This window comes from Scophthalmus maximus, chromosome 6 (genome assembly GCF_022379125.1).
Source record: "Scophthalmus maximus strain ysfricsl-2021 chromosome 6, ASM2237912v1, whole genome shotgun sequence".
NCBI classification, from domain to species: domain Eukaryota; kingdom Metazoa; phylum Chordata; class Actinopteri; order Pleuronectiformes; family Scophthalmidae; genus Scophthalmus; species Scophthalmus maximus.
The window spans coordinates 23,789,250-23,804,776 of NC_061520.1; the positions used below are offsets into that span (position 1 = coordinate 23,789,250).

The following is a 15,527-nucleotide window of genomic DNA, read 5'->3' on the forward strand; positions in this document are numbered from 1 at the left end:
TAAGGCTGTGACAGGATGTCACGGACATATAAGAGGTGGTTTGATGTCAATAACTTCATAAATGACTGAGCTATTGAAGATACAAACCTTCAAATATGCATATTACAGCAAAATGCTTACTATTGTTTATGCCATGGCATTTCCTTTGGCTTGTCTCAAACTAACGGCTGAGAAAAATTCAAGCGGATGTCGCGGACATATAAGAGGTGGTTTGATGTCAATAACTTCAGAAATGACTGAGCTATTGAAGATACAAAACTTCAAATATGCATATTAACGCAAAATGCTCACTAATATTGATGTTATTGCATTTCCTTTGGCGTGTTTCACAAACTAACAGCTGTGAAAGATTCAAGAGGACGGCACGGACATATAAGAAGTGATTTGATGTCAATAACTTCAGAAATGACTGAGCCATTGAAGATACAAAACTTTAAATATGCATATTAAAGCAAAATACTCACTAATATTGAGGCAATGGCAGTTCCTTTGGCTTTTTTCACAAATGAACGGGTGTAAAGGCTTTTAGAGGATGTCCCAGGCATATAAGAGGTGGTTTCATGTCAATAACTTCATAAATGACTGAGCTATTGAAGATACAAACCTTCAAATATGCATATTAAAGCAAAATGCTCACTAATATTGATGCTATGGCATTTCTATTGGCTTTTTTCACAAACTAACAGCAGTGAAGGCTAGGTCAATGCTTGGAGTGAACGGAGCAAGCTCCATGTTTCAACTCCTGTTGCTAAAAATCAGTTTAATCTGTTATCCCCATATAGGGGACATATCACATATTAAACTGATAAGAACAGATACTACACTTCTTAGCCAAAAGGCCGAGAAGCGATGACGCCCATGTTTTCAAAGTGCAAGTCAAAGTCTCGGCACAAATCGCACTTGTCGTGGTGCCCTGTTTTGAGTGAGCTTAACGATGGCTGCTGCTTCGCACCTCCACCCAAGCTCTCGCTGGTGGACCCGCCCCCCACTTGATGTAGACAGCTCTTTAACTTTTCACAAACTCATAAGGCTCAGCCATTCTGTGAAAGATTCAAGAGGATGTCACGGACATATAAGATGTGGTTTGATGTCAATAACTTCATAAATGACTGAGCTATTGAAGATACAAACCTCCATAATGCATATTAAAGCAAAATGCTCACTAATGTTGATGCTTTGGCATTTCCTTTGGCTTTTTTCACAAACTAACAGCTGTGAAAGATTCAAGAGGATGTCACGGACATATAAGAGGTGGTTTGATGTCAATAACTTCATAAATGACTGAGCTATTGAAGATACAAACCTCCATAATGCATATTAAAGCAAAATGCTCACTAATGTTGATGCTTTGGCATTTCCTTTGGCTTTTTTCACAAACTAACAGCTGTGAAAGATTCAAGAGGATGTCACGGACATATATGAGGTGGTTTGATGTCAATAACTTCATAAATGACTGAGCTATTGAAGATACAAACCTTCAAATATGCATATTACAGCAAAATGCTTACTATTGTTTATGCCATGGCATTTCCTTTGGCTTGTCTCAAACTAACGGCTGAGAAAAATTCAAGCGGATGTCGAGGACATATATGAGGTGGTTTGATGTCAATAACTTCAGAAATGACTGAGCTATTGAAGATACAAAACTTCAAATATGCATATTAACGCAAAATGCTCACTAATATTGATGTTATTGCATTTCCTTTGGCGTGTTTCACAAACTAACAGCTGTGAAAGATTCAAGAGGACGTCACGGACATATAAGAAGTGATTTGATGTCAATAACTTCAGAAATGACTGAGCCATTGAAGATACAAAACTTTAAATATGCATATTAAAGCAAAATACTCACTAATATTGAGGCAATGGCAGTTCCTTTGGCTTTTTTCACAAATGAACGGGTGTAAAGGCTTTTAGAGGATGTCCCAGGCATATAAGAGGTGGTTTCATGTCAATAACTTCATAAATGACTGAGCTATTGAAGATACAAACCTTCAAATATGCATATTAAAGCAAAATGCTCACTAATATTGATGCTATGGCATTTCCTTTGACATTTTCACAAACTCACAGCTGTTAAAAGATTCAACAGGATGTCACAGAAATATAAGAGGTGGTTTGATGTTACTAACTTCCGATGTTACTGAGCTATTGAAGATACAAACCTTCAAATATGCATATTAACGCAAAATGCTCACTAATATTGATGTTATTGCATTTCCTTTGGCTTGTTACACAAACTAACAGTTGTGAAAGATTCAATAGGACGTCACAGAAATATAAGAGGTGGTTTGGTGTTAATAACCAAACCACCTCTTTGAAGATACAAACCTCCAAATATGCATATTAACTGATATCAATGCTTTGTAATATCCTTTGGGTTTTTTTTACAAACTAATAGCTGTGAAAGCTGTCAGAGCATGACACAGACATTGATGTCAATAGATACTTAAAAGACTGAGATATTGAAAATGCAAACCTTGAAATATGTACATTAAAGCATAATGCTGACTGATATGGATGCTATAGCATTTCTTACGAATGGAGGATGTGTTGATCTGCCCGCCGGCTGGAGACGAGGAGCAGGGGTTGGCCAGGCCCAATAATAGCCGACGTGGGGCCGGGTTAAAGGCTAGCAGGCCCTATGCTAGCCGATATGGAGGCAGGTTGCAGGCTAGCAGGCCCAACGCTAGCTGACTGGGAGAATGGCTGGATTTCACACTTGGAGACTGGCTGGGAGTCCGGGGTGTTCAAAAACTCCATCAGCCAGTCGGTCAATGAACTCCTCAGCCATCGCTTCAGGGAAACTTCCCTGCGTGCCATGTGCAGGGCACTTTGTATTCCACCCCAATTACTTTTTTAAATTCTCCATGAATATAAATCAAAGTATGAATCAATTCATAACTGCTAGGTCCATTCTGGTCAGTTTGTACTGTTAAGGTTTGAGAAAGGAGCAGGATCCAACTGCAAGGTGGAAAGAATAACTATTTTTAATATACGAAAACAAAAAGAGACATAACAGTCTTTCAGGTTGAACTAAAAAAAACAATGGGGGGGAAAAACAAACTGAACAACGCAGAGGAGACATCAGAAACAGTAACAGACTGGGGGGGCTTCACAGGAAACAGGTTGGGGCAAAATTCACAGGGCTAGAATCACAGACAAACTGACAAACACAAAAAGAAGCACAGAGACTAAATATACAGAAGAAGGCACAGATAATGGAAACAGGTGAGACACATTAGGAACAGGTGCAGACAATCACAAGGGCAGGAGACACAGGAAAAGTAAAGTGAACAGACCATAGATTTACTAATTAAAACCTAGATACCGGATGTTGCCCAGACAAGATGGCGGCGCCATTCATTTCTACGGGAGTTGGTCATTCAGCGCATGTGCCAAAAAAGTTTTCTGACTTTCACGTTACTTCCTGGACGTGGGCCGACTGATTAGGTGCAGTAGCGTCTCTCCCATCGTGCCTCTGGGTTATGAGGACGAGCGAACCGCGATCTGGATCTCGCTCTGCGCGTCCATGAATGCTACGCGATGCTAAGCTACGTCCTATGCTAGGGTACTTCATGGATGTTTAGTCAGACTTCTACGGGACTCGCCTCGGACATGAAACCACGGATGTATGCAGAAGGCAACAACGACCGACAACGAAGTTCATGTGAGAAGTACATTTATAATGAACCGCTAAAATCGTTGATTTCATGGTTAATTTGTGTTAAATATTAACCAGTGAAAACGAATCACTGGATTTTCCACAACAAACCACAACCTGGCAAGAAGAGTTCATTCTTCCTCAGTTTTTATTGACACACTGATGCTGTGTGTGTGTGTGTGTGTGTGTGTGTGTGTGTGTGTGTGTGTGTGTGTGTGTGTGTGTGTGTGTGTGTGTGTGTGTGTGTGTGTGTGTGTGTGTGTGTGTGTGTGTGTGTGTACAACGTGCTGGATAAAGTTATTATTGGGTCTTCATAAATAAGTTCTTTACCTGTTTATATCGAACAGTATAATGTATGACATGTCTTCAGTGTATTGTTAATGCTGATGTGTCATGGTTCTCCACAGCTGTCTGCTGCAGTCAGAGCTGAGCTCATCATGTACCATAAGATTTTACTCCATGGTTGATCTAGAGGAGCAAGACTTCTCTTCCACACCATCTCCTCCAACAGTCACATGACCTGTCAGGACTTTATTAATTCATGTTGCAGCATATCAGATGCAATGTGTTGATTTAAACAAATGATATACTGATATTTTGTCTTTGATTATGTGTCTTTTCAGAGCCTCACTACTTTGATCCACCTCAGCTTTTTGATTTTACTTAAATTTATAAATATCTTTATTTTCACTAACATCACTGTCAAAGACCAAACTGTATTTAATACTATAAAATTTTAAAAAGGTGAAAAAAAAGGCCACATGTAGTTTGTCCAATAGATGAGCTGATGAGCATGTCACATGTATTTTTACTGTATGTGGACTGAAGTACAGCAAATATGATCTGTGTTCATGATGGATTAAAAATAAATTTAATCTTTTATGACGTGAGATTCATTTGTGTTTTGTAAGTTAAACTCAACTTATTAATGGTGATGAATAATTGATATTTTGGATGTTTATAGTTAATTTGATATCACAACATCATATGTAGATGAATTGAAGGCCGCATGTGACTCTTGTTATGAAACAGTTCCACGTTTAGAATATTTCCACAACACTGCAGAACTATGTGTTTTCATGAAATACATTCATTCCCTACATATTTGATAAGGAAAAAAACAAAACAATCGATAGTTCAAGAACTTTAATTTATTAAAATATTAAAATAATAATTCATGTTACTGAACATGAGATGAATGAGAACATTAATAATAAAACATAAGAACCGTACAATAACACTAACAGGTCGGACCAAAGCTTCTCCATCCCTGACGGTGAGTTTTCACGGTGTCATTTTATTATTTTTTTGTCATTTGTCACGGTGGTGAAATGAACTCCCTCGCACAATAATAAAGCAGGACTGTTAAACTGTCTGCGGGTAAATGACCACATACCCGAGCTGCCGGAGCAGCTCAGCCTGTTGTTGTTAGCTTAGCCTGTTAGCTCAGAGCAACACGTCAACAACACAACCTGCTCCTCGTTTATCTTCTGCTTCGGTCTTTTCAAAAATCTCATCGTGCAGACGCAGCCACGAGGTATGAAGGTAAATATGTTGCAAAATGCAAGCGCTTGTAGACTGGATTTGTAAACTTGTAGAAAAAATTTGAACCTGTATGTTGAAATTTTCACTCAGTGCAGTGGGGAGATCGAATGTCAACATGTTCCCAGAACACCCACCCCAGCTCTGCTCTCTCACATCTCAGCTACAAGTGCAGATCAGTTTTGCAACACGCTGACTGAAAGAAATGTTGCAAAAGTCAAGGTACAGATTTGTCACTGCTTCAAGGCTGAGCGAGAGTCCCCGGGGCTTGGAACAGACAAAAGACAGGGAAACAGGAAGTGCAGAGACACGAGAAACATGACTTCACAATAAAACAGGAAACAACAAAAACGAGAAACCAACACAGGGGATAACAAAGGTAACTTAACAGAGATACATGGAATGTAAGAATCCCCAAGAGGTAATTAAAGCATCAATTACAGTCCATAAAGAAAAACAAAAATACTTTTCCAGAGTCCACATAGTTCATGGGGGCAGAACCTTGACATACTAGAGCAAAATGCTGATTCTAAAATGACTGAGCTATTGAAAATGCAAACCTTGAAATATGCATATTAAAGCAAAATGCTTAAATATTTTTAATAACTTCACTACTATGCGGTGCAGTCACCAAAATCACCTCACACAAAGATGTACTTCCCGTGGTCTCATTACAGCTCTTATGGTTGACAAAAAATATGCTTAAGCTCAATTATAGGGAGTAAAAAAAAATTAACAACATCAATCCTGTGCACTGTAAAGGCTTTTGATCAATATGTTTTCCATATTTACAAGAATCATTTTCAGTTTCTCAAACCTTGCAGGAATTAGGTCTATTTGTTTTCCAAAAACTTAATTATTGGAGGCTTTTTCCTACTTTCACAAATTGACATACAGGATTCACACATTTAATATTTTCTGAGCAGCTACTTCTTGGAAGGATGATTGTCTGGTTTAGAAGCCCCTCCCACAAGCTTGTTGTATAAATGTGAGGTACAGTTTGAACAGTAAATTGGTGCATTACAGTTCCACAATTTTCAATGTTTCTATCTATATTTTAAATCTGTGTCAACAAAAAAAAGTTGATAAAATAAGAACTTATAATTGTAAAAAATTTGCAGCACAGCGTTAAAATATTGCTGATTTACATTTATGGTTCAGAAAATTCTTGAGCCGTACATCTCCCTTTCCCTCGTACGGGTTGACCAACATACAACTCCAACTCCATCCTTAGTTGCACAGCACACAATACCAAGGGCAATCCCTGCTTGGTATTTGTGCTGCTGTCATTCCCAGGCAATGCGTGTGAAACCATCGTATACAGGGTCCACACTGAATCTACATGGGGAGAAATCTAAAGTAATCAAATATTAATAAGATTAAGATAATTTTAATTTGCAATGCAATAAAGTATACACGACCTGATTACATATATTTTATCCCTGAAATTTACTCCAGCCTTTGTATCAACCACCATTCATATCATTTATTGCTAAAATGCATTTTTTGTCCAGAATAAGAGCTGTAATCTGACCAAGGGAGGTTCATCTTTGTGTGAGGTGATTTTGGTGACACAACAGCTGGAGCAGAGCAGCGAACCTATTGATTTTTTTGCGGAGCTGGTCTTTTCTGCGTTGCGCTTTGTTGACGGTCCCTGGGCATCTTGTCTCACACCCGTCTCGCTGCCGCTGCTCGTAGAGACACATGTTCTTCAACCCGAAATGAAGCTTGGATGAAAATGTTGATGTAGCTCATGTGTATTCTGATTGGGAAGAGGCTGCGCTTGTGTTCATACAACGTTTCGTTTGGAAGTTATTGAACCGGAAATTCAGAATCTGTCAATATCATTCCAACTTTACGGGATTGCATCATGCCGGGCAGCCTGAAGGCCACTCCAATAAGCAGCACCGCGCACATCTTAATAAATAGCCGAGAGCAGTCCGTTCGCCACAGAACGCTGCTTCATGTTCAAATCATCCATCATCCGTATCAACTCGAAAAAAGTTTCGCTCTTACCTCAGTTTCTCCGCCCTCCACATCCGCTGCAATTGCAAGACGTCTCTGATTATTTCCAATACATCGGCAGCGAACAGTTCGACTGAATCGAAATAAATAACGCAATTAAGGTTCATGCAAGTGAGCGCGGGTCTGGCACTCAGTGTAGGAGACAGAGGCGGTGCGAGGCAAGGCCGGCTCAGGTGCGACCAGTTGGTTAATCAGGTTCTTCTCAGAGCGGGGAGTATGTGTGTGTGTGTGTGTGTGGGGGGGGGGGGGAGTGTGGAGCCTCATCTCTCTCACGGACCGTATAATGAGAACGTGCACCTGGCTGCACAGGCAGTGGCGGATCTAGAACATTTGACATGGGGTGGCAAATGGGTGGTGAGAGGTCTTAGCAGGGTGGCATGGGAGGACAGTACGCCGGAATCCCCTATGTAAAAAAACAAATGATGTATTGTTCTATCAGGCCTTAACACACTACCCAAGAGACTGCACAAAATGAACAAGCCCAGTGTTTAAACAAAATGTGCATCTTTTAAAAAGTAACAGTATTAATAGGGTCAGGATGAATCTGGAGCCTCCTCTTCATCCCTCACACACTTTTCCTTTTTCCTCTTCTCCTTCACTTATTTCTTCATCTCCTGCTCTGACCCTTCTGCTCTCTCCTTCTTCATTTCCCTCCTTCTCTTGCTCCTGTGCACTTCTCTGAATTTGCATAGCAAAAAAACAGGCAATATCCCCCTGGGTTCATTTGTGCAGCCTCATTGCTTTGATATGCGTGTGGATTGTAATAGTACTGCTTAGCTCATCAAATACAAATGAGCGATCTCCTTGCGTAGTGTGTTGCAACGTAACGCCCTCTGTAAACGTTATGGATTTTAATATTTTGTATCAACCTGTTCTTGTTTTTACAAAAATCCAAACTATCAAAGGGCAAAAATCTCTAACAAATCATGAGCGAGCGATTTCACTTTTGACTAATTAATGGACGGGCTGTTATTGCTGACGGCGAATCGCCTTTAGCACATTACATTCATTACAAATGTAACTTGTAACAAAAGTTAAAGTGCTGTGTTTAAATTTCTTTTGAGTCTGCAGCCACATCTAACTGGAAGGTCATGCCGATGAAATAAAAATAAAAATAAATATATATATATATATATATTTATGCGAAAGATCGGCTTGATGTTATTGGCCCTGGTTCATTCATATCCCCAATGCTCCGTAGTTTCACAGATGAGCAGCACCATGTGAGTCACGGAGGTATTTTCAAGATCTAATTTCATCAAATAGCCTCATACTTTTCCAAAATTTGTTCCTTCCCTAGCACCTGCTGCATTTCATTCTATCATTTTCACGTCACACGGGCAAAGTTCACACTTCAGGAATGTGGCATTTCCTTTGGCTTTTTTCACAAACTAGTCAAGTCAAGTCAACTTTCTTGTCAATTCCTGCAGTATTGTTCCAGACATACAGAGGAATTGAAAAACAGTTTGTCTCGGACCCACGGTGCAATAGTACAAAACAAAAAATAAGATATGTAATATATACAATAAATAAATTCTAAATAGTGCAAAAGTAAGAGTAAAGCAAAACCACACAGGATAGAAACGCTAAAGAAATTGAAAATGTGCAATAGAAAGGAAATACTGTACAGTATGTGATATATACAGGAAACTAAATAAATAGAATACATTGAAAATGTGCAATATAAAGAATATGGAGTGCAGATTAAATGTAATAAATGTAGAGGGCACTGATGAAGGTGACAAGTATACCTCAGAGTCTATGTAAAGTGACCGATGCAGTTCCTGATGGGGGGTTCAGAGTCCAGAGTTCTGGGGGTCAGAGGGGAGGGAAGGGAGGGAGCTTCCTGACAGCCTGGTGAATAAATATGTTTGCCAGTCTGGTGGAACAGCCTTCTCCCAGATCGCAGGAGGCTGAAGAGACTGTGTGTCGGGTGGCTAGGGTCACCCACAATGCTGGTTGCTTTGTGGGTGAGGCGGGTTTCATAGGTTTCCAGGAGTGAGGGGAGTGGGAAACCAATGATCCGTCCAGCTGCCTTTACTATGCGCTGCAGGGTCTTGCGGTTGGAGGAGGTGCAGCTCCCGTACCACACAGTAATGCAGCTGGTCAGGATGCTCTCGATGGTGCCCCGGTAAAAGGAGCACATGATGGGTTGGGGGGCTCTTGCTCTCTTCAGTTTGGGGAGGAAGTAAAGGTGGCGCTGGGACTTTTTGGCCAGTGATGCAGTGTTCATTGTCCAGGAGAGGTCCTCACTGATGTGCACCACCAGAAATTTGGTGCTGCTCACTCTCTCTACAGCAGCACCATTGATACTCAGTGGGGGTTTAGGGGTGTGGCCTCTCCGGAAGTCAATAACAATCTCTTTGGTCTTGTCGATGTTCAAGAAGTGTTATCCCTGCACCACGTGGCCAGTTGGCTGACCTCCTTCCCGTAGTGGGTCTCATCATTGTTGGAGATGAGACCCACCACGGTTGTGTCGTCCGCAAACTTCACTATATGGTTGCTGCTGAAGGATGGAGCGCAGTCATGGGTCAGCAGCGTGAAGGGCAGGGGGCTGAGCACACAGCCTTGGGGGGCCCCCGTGCTCAGAATGGTGGTTATTGATGTGTTGCTGCCGACATGCACTGCCTATGGCCTCTCACTGAGGAAGTCCAGCAGCCAGTTACACAGAGAAGTGCTGAGCCCCAACTGGTCCAGTTTGCAGATCAGCTGCTGAGGGATGATGGTGTTGAATGCTGAACTAAAGTCTATGAACAGCATTCTGATGTAGGAGTTCTTGGTATCCAGGTGGGTGAGGGCTGGGTGAAGAGCAGAACAGATTGCATCCTTGGTGGATCTGTTACCTCGTTATGCAAACTGGTAAGGGTCCAGGGTGGGCGGGGGTGGATTTTATGTGAGCCATGACAAGCCTTTCAAAGCACCTCATGATGATGCGGGTCAGTGCAACGGGGCGATAGTCATTGAAAGTGGATGGAGAGGGCTTCATTGGAACAGATATGAGGGCGGTGGCTTCGAAGGATGACGGAACAACAGCCTGACTCAGAGAAGCATTGAAGATGTCAGTGAAGACATCTTTGAGCTCTTTTTTTAACAGCTGCGAAAGCTGTGAGAGGATGTCACAGACAAATAAGAGGTGGTTTGATGTGAATAACTTCATAAATGACTGAGCTATTGAAGATACAAACCTTCAAATATGCATATCAAAGCAAAATGCTCGCTAATGTTGATGCTATTGGATTTCCTTTGGCTTTTTTCACAAACTAACGGCTGTGAAAGATTCAAGAGGATGTCACGGAAATACTTGAGATGGTTTGATGTAAATAACTTTATTAATGACTGAGCTATTGAAGATACAAACCTTCAAATATGCAAAATGAAGCAAAATGATAACTGATATGGATGTTTTGAAATTTGCTAAGGTTTTTTTCACAAACTAACAACTGTATAATATGTGAGAAGATGTCAAGGACATATAAGAGGTGGTTTGATGTCAATAACTTCATAAATGACTGAGCCATTGAAGATAAACAAGGAATTTGCAGTCCAAAACGGCATTTAGTCTTCAGGGTGAGCACAGCCAAAACAACAAACAGATAATATTTTTAATGATACTAAATTACCTATCAAACAAAAATAGCACAAAAGAAAATAAAGGATTCTTACCTGCCTCCATAACGTTAACACAGGAGGAAACGATTCACAAAACAAAATGGCTACTCACCCCTACAATACCAGGAATGCTCCATTCAAAAGGTTATCAAAACAATATCTAACAAACAATGATTTGTCACTCGATAACACAAAGTCTATAGAAACACAGCACGGCCAGTCTGGAAGTCAGGAAGAGCAGACCCAGATAGCAAAATTATTGAGGCCCAGCTCTGGCCCACACCAGACACGTTCATCTGGCCCACATACCGCGTGGAATTATGGCACTGGGGGGGTCCGCTCCTGTTTGCCACATCTGGGCCACAAGCAAGCCAGAGCAATGGCATATGTCAGCCAACAGTGAACCAAATAAACCAGAAATTGTAATTGTAATTTTAATTTATTCATTTGAACAGAGACAGTGCACAAATAAAAACATTAATACTGTAGATGTCTTGTGCCAGGTTGTAGCAAACTGTTAGTTTCTGCCCATAGTCCCTGGGCAGGTAGATGGCGCAATAAAATACAGACAAAGTATTTACAGCATACAATACAGATATATGAAGTCATAAAAATCTACAGACATAATTTTCCCTATCCCACCCCATCTTGAACTGTAACTAGAGGGCCCAGATATGGGCCACAGTTCAGTTTTATTCTTTGAATCACTCGGCTCAGACTGTTCTGGAGGCACAGGGTTGTCTGTCACAACAGGTGGGGGAAAAACTTCTTTGGCTGCAAGGTCATTGCCTAATAATAGACTGACCCCCTGAACAGGAAGGTAGGGATGCAAACCTACTGCCACAAGGCCTGTGACCAAACCACATTTTAATATAAATAATATAGTAAATGAACAACCAAATACCAAGCACCACACAGGTGCTGCTGGAGCAGGATGGACAGAGAGAGAGAGAATTGAACAAAAGGGGCCGGCCTTTATAGACTCAGCCCACTCAGGTGATCAACTTAGAGGAAACAAACAGAAAACACCACAACAAAACAGGATGCAACACTACCTGTAACAAGATAGATTTGTAAAATGGTTTTAAACAAGGAATTTGCAGTCCTAAATGACATTTTGTCCTCAGGGTGAGCATAGCCAAAATAACAAACAGAAAGTATTTTCAATGACACTAAATTACCTATCAAACAAAAATAGTACAAAAGAAAATACAGGATTCTTACCTGCCTCCGTAACGTTAACACAGGAGAAAACGATTCACAAAACAAAAATGGCTACTCACCCCTACAATACAGGACTGCAAAGTCCAACAAAACACAGCACGGTCAGTCTGGAAGTCAGGAAGAGCAGAGAGGCCCCTAAACAGATGATGACAACAACAGCTAATCAAAGAAAAAATTAAAAAAATTCAATTATTGGAAAAAAAACAAACCTAAAAATTACAAACCCACTTATGGAAATCAAATGATAAAAAAGAATACTAGAATTTAAACATCGATGACATCACCGAAAAAAATCAAGCAAAGCCAAAACTGGACCAAAACCAAATACTCATAAATAAAGAGGACACATGGTACTGCATACTAGTAATGTGACGAAGTGGAGAGTTGAGTCCGACGGGCGTTGGCCCGTGCACTGCCTTTGATTCCCTGCTCCCATCAGAATCAGAACCGATTCACCGCTCTGTCAGAACAGATGGATGTGGGGTGGAAGCAAACCAGAACATCTCAAACCCCCCTAACACGAATGAAAATAAGGCATTACGCCAACTACAAAGAAAAAAAAACATATAGTTATAAAACCAGACGATAAGCGCAGTGCTGTTGTGGTCAAAGACAGGGACCAATACATTTTGGAAGGAAAAAGACAATTGGACAATACAGTTTACTAAGTTGACAAAACCCATATATTTGGACACAGCTAAATTGGTGGAACAGGAGGGTTAGGGGTTAGGGTGAGCAATTAATCAATCTTAAAGGGAAATCCCCACCAAGGTCAAGAAGACTATATTTATTACCCAAAATTCATAAGGACTCTAAGAACTGGAGCAAACCCTTCGAAATCCCACCGGGGAGACCAATAGTGTAAGATTGCGACACCCAAACGTATAATATTGCGCAATATTTCGAACACTTTCTTAATCCCATTTCCAATAAACACCCCAGCCATCTCAAGGATACGTACGATTTCATAAACAAAGTTAAAAATATCTCAATCACAATGAATTCATTGCTATTTACAATTGACATTGACAGCTTATATACAAACGTTGAGACAAAAACACGATTGGAAGCCGTGAAAAAATGGTTTTCCAAATACCCAAATGTGAAAGGGAATTATTGGAGATTAATCTCACTAAAAAAAACTTTGAGTTCAATTCGGAATTTTATTTACAAACTAAAGGGACTGCCATGGGCAAAAAAATTACACTATCATACGCCAATATTTATATGGCGAATTGGGAGGAATCGGCCTGGGTTAGTGCCGCACTCAAACCACTAGATTATTTCAGGTTCCTTGATGACATCTGGGGTGTCTGGAACAATTCCAAACAGGAATTCATTGACTTCACGCAACACTTGAATTCACATCATTCATCAATTAAAATCAAGTAACCATGGATGAAAAAGAGGTGAATTTTCTGGATAAGGTCACTTTTAAAGGCCCGATATTTAACAGTACCGGTATATTAGACCTGAAAGTATATTTTGAAGAAAGGAAGGAGTGGATGCTTATTCAGGGAGACGGAAACCGTGGATGTCTTAAGCAGAATTATTTATTATAAGAGCTCAATATATATTTAGGAGATTTCTCGTTTAGATCAACAAGGTGGTCAGTGTATGGCCCCCCAAGCCAATCTGCCTGTTCCCGGTCTCTGTAGTGTAGTTAGTTTCGGGTAATGTTTTCATCTCCCTGCGACTATGACACCTCGAGAGAGACTTCAGCTGCTCGATGATTGTTGTGGCTTGCCACAGACAGATTGACCTTGCTTGGTGCCTGAGAATACTCGTTTTAACAGTTTCTCAGGGGAGGATAGACAAAATTCCACGACAGTTTCTCCCTTCTGTTGACTTGTTCAACACACAAACATTAATAAAAGACAATGACCAAGACAGGTCTTGAAACACCAAGCACTTAAAAGAAAAGACAATAAAATTGCAAACAGAAATCAAAGCGCATCGAGCTCAGTTAATTCGGACCCGCCTCAATGCACAAGCTTCCAGTCTCTAGGACAGCACCCCTGTAGATGTAAATGGTCTTCCGACCATAGCTCAGTCAAGTGGGCAATCACATCAAACCTCTCTGCTAATCAGAGTAAAAGATTGTGACCGCCATTAATACTTCTTAAGTTTTTCTATTAAAATGATACATCATATACAAGGATACAATGAAACATCAACTGAAAATAGGTAGCATTTACGCACCAACGCGCTATGTTGGTCTGTACATCCAACAACAGAGCAAACATTATTATATCTTTTGGCCATGCCCGCGGTCGTCGTTCGCTTGCGGGGAGAACATTTTGGCGTAGACGCGATCTGTTTTTCCGCACTTCAAGGGGGGAGGTGCTGCTCAGGTTGGGGGCGTGGTTGCCCCAGTAGCAGGAGTCAACTTACGTCACTTGACGCCCGGGCTGTGAATGGCTCGTTTACAGACCGTCTGCACGGCCAACCCAAACCACGAATCAACGACTCATTGTTTTCTTTTCATTCTCCGAGGCCTGACAGACACCCCAGATAACTAAATATACGTGGAGGCAGGCTGAAAAGGTGCCTGGAGCATAATATGGGCCCTTTAAGGCATTAATTAGCATTCGGCAGTGAACCTAAATACAAATCAAAGTCATTTTATTCAAATAAAACAATGCATGATATTCGAAATTTTAGCAAATTCAATCAATAGGCATTGACCACTTTCTTGATGGTCCTGAGGGCACGTAGGAGCTGACTGGGGGATTTTCAAACCCCAGTAACTGCTCTTGTCCTGAAGATGTCTTTGTCTTAATGTGTAATTTGTAAACATGTTTTCATTATTTTATTCATTTGGATCATCACATCATCAATTATTTCTCTCATAGTCAAGTTTGCTTTTACAAATCTAAACAATATGCTCAGGTCTTCAGAGGGATGATGATGACAAACCCACCCCCTAATATAACCATCCCCCTTACCACATCATTGTGTGCTCGACCTTTGACCTATGAGGTGGTCCTCGCCGTCAGTAAAAACCTTAGTCGGTCCTCTCTACCTGTGAGACAGGGAAACATTCTCCAGAGATTGGAGAGATTCGATTAATACACATTCGTCTGGTTTAAAATTTATAGAAACATGAAACCCCCCGAAGTTTCCAGGAATCTGGGGAGGAGCTGTAAATGAAATCCTTTAAGTATCACTGTTAGTTTGTTAGTTTGCTAGTTTTGTTAACATGCAATACACATAATACATATACTCGTCTACTCATCAGTCCAGAGAAGTGACTTTTTGGGTGATACTCTCTGTTAGGAGAGTATCACCTAATATCTTCAATATTGTGTTGGAACTGTTTATATCTGCATTTGCAGTAGCATTTTCAGGCCTGTAGGGGGCATTGTTCGTTTATTTATGTGTTTTTCCCACAGTCTGTGTGGATGCTAACTCTTCCTTCAACTGTTTGTTTGCAACCCTTGTAGTGGCAATATAAGTGAAT

General features: G+C 40.7%; 1 non-coding gene across 1 annotated transcript; it reads right to left on the reverse strand.

The window, feature by feature from the left end:
- Nucleotides 1-665: 665 nt before the first annotated feature.
- Nucleotides 666-851, reverse strand: LOC118310152. Its single transcript, XR_004793739.1, has one exon. It is a non-coding gene; the product is annotated as a U2 spliceosomal RNA (small nuclear RNA).
- Nucleotides 852-15,527: the final 14,676 nt, after the last annotated feature.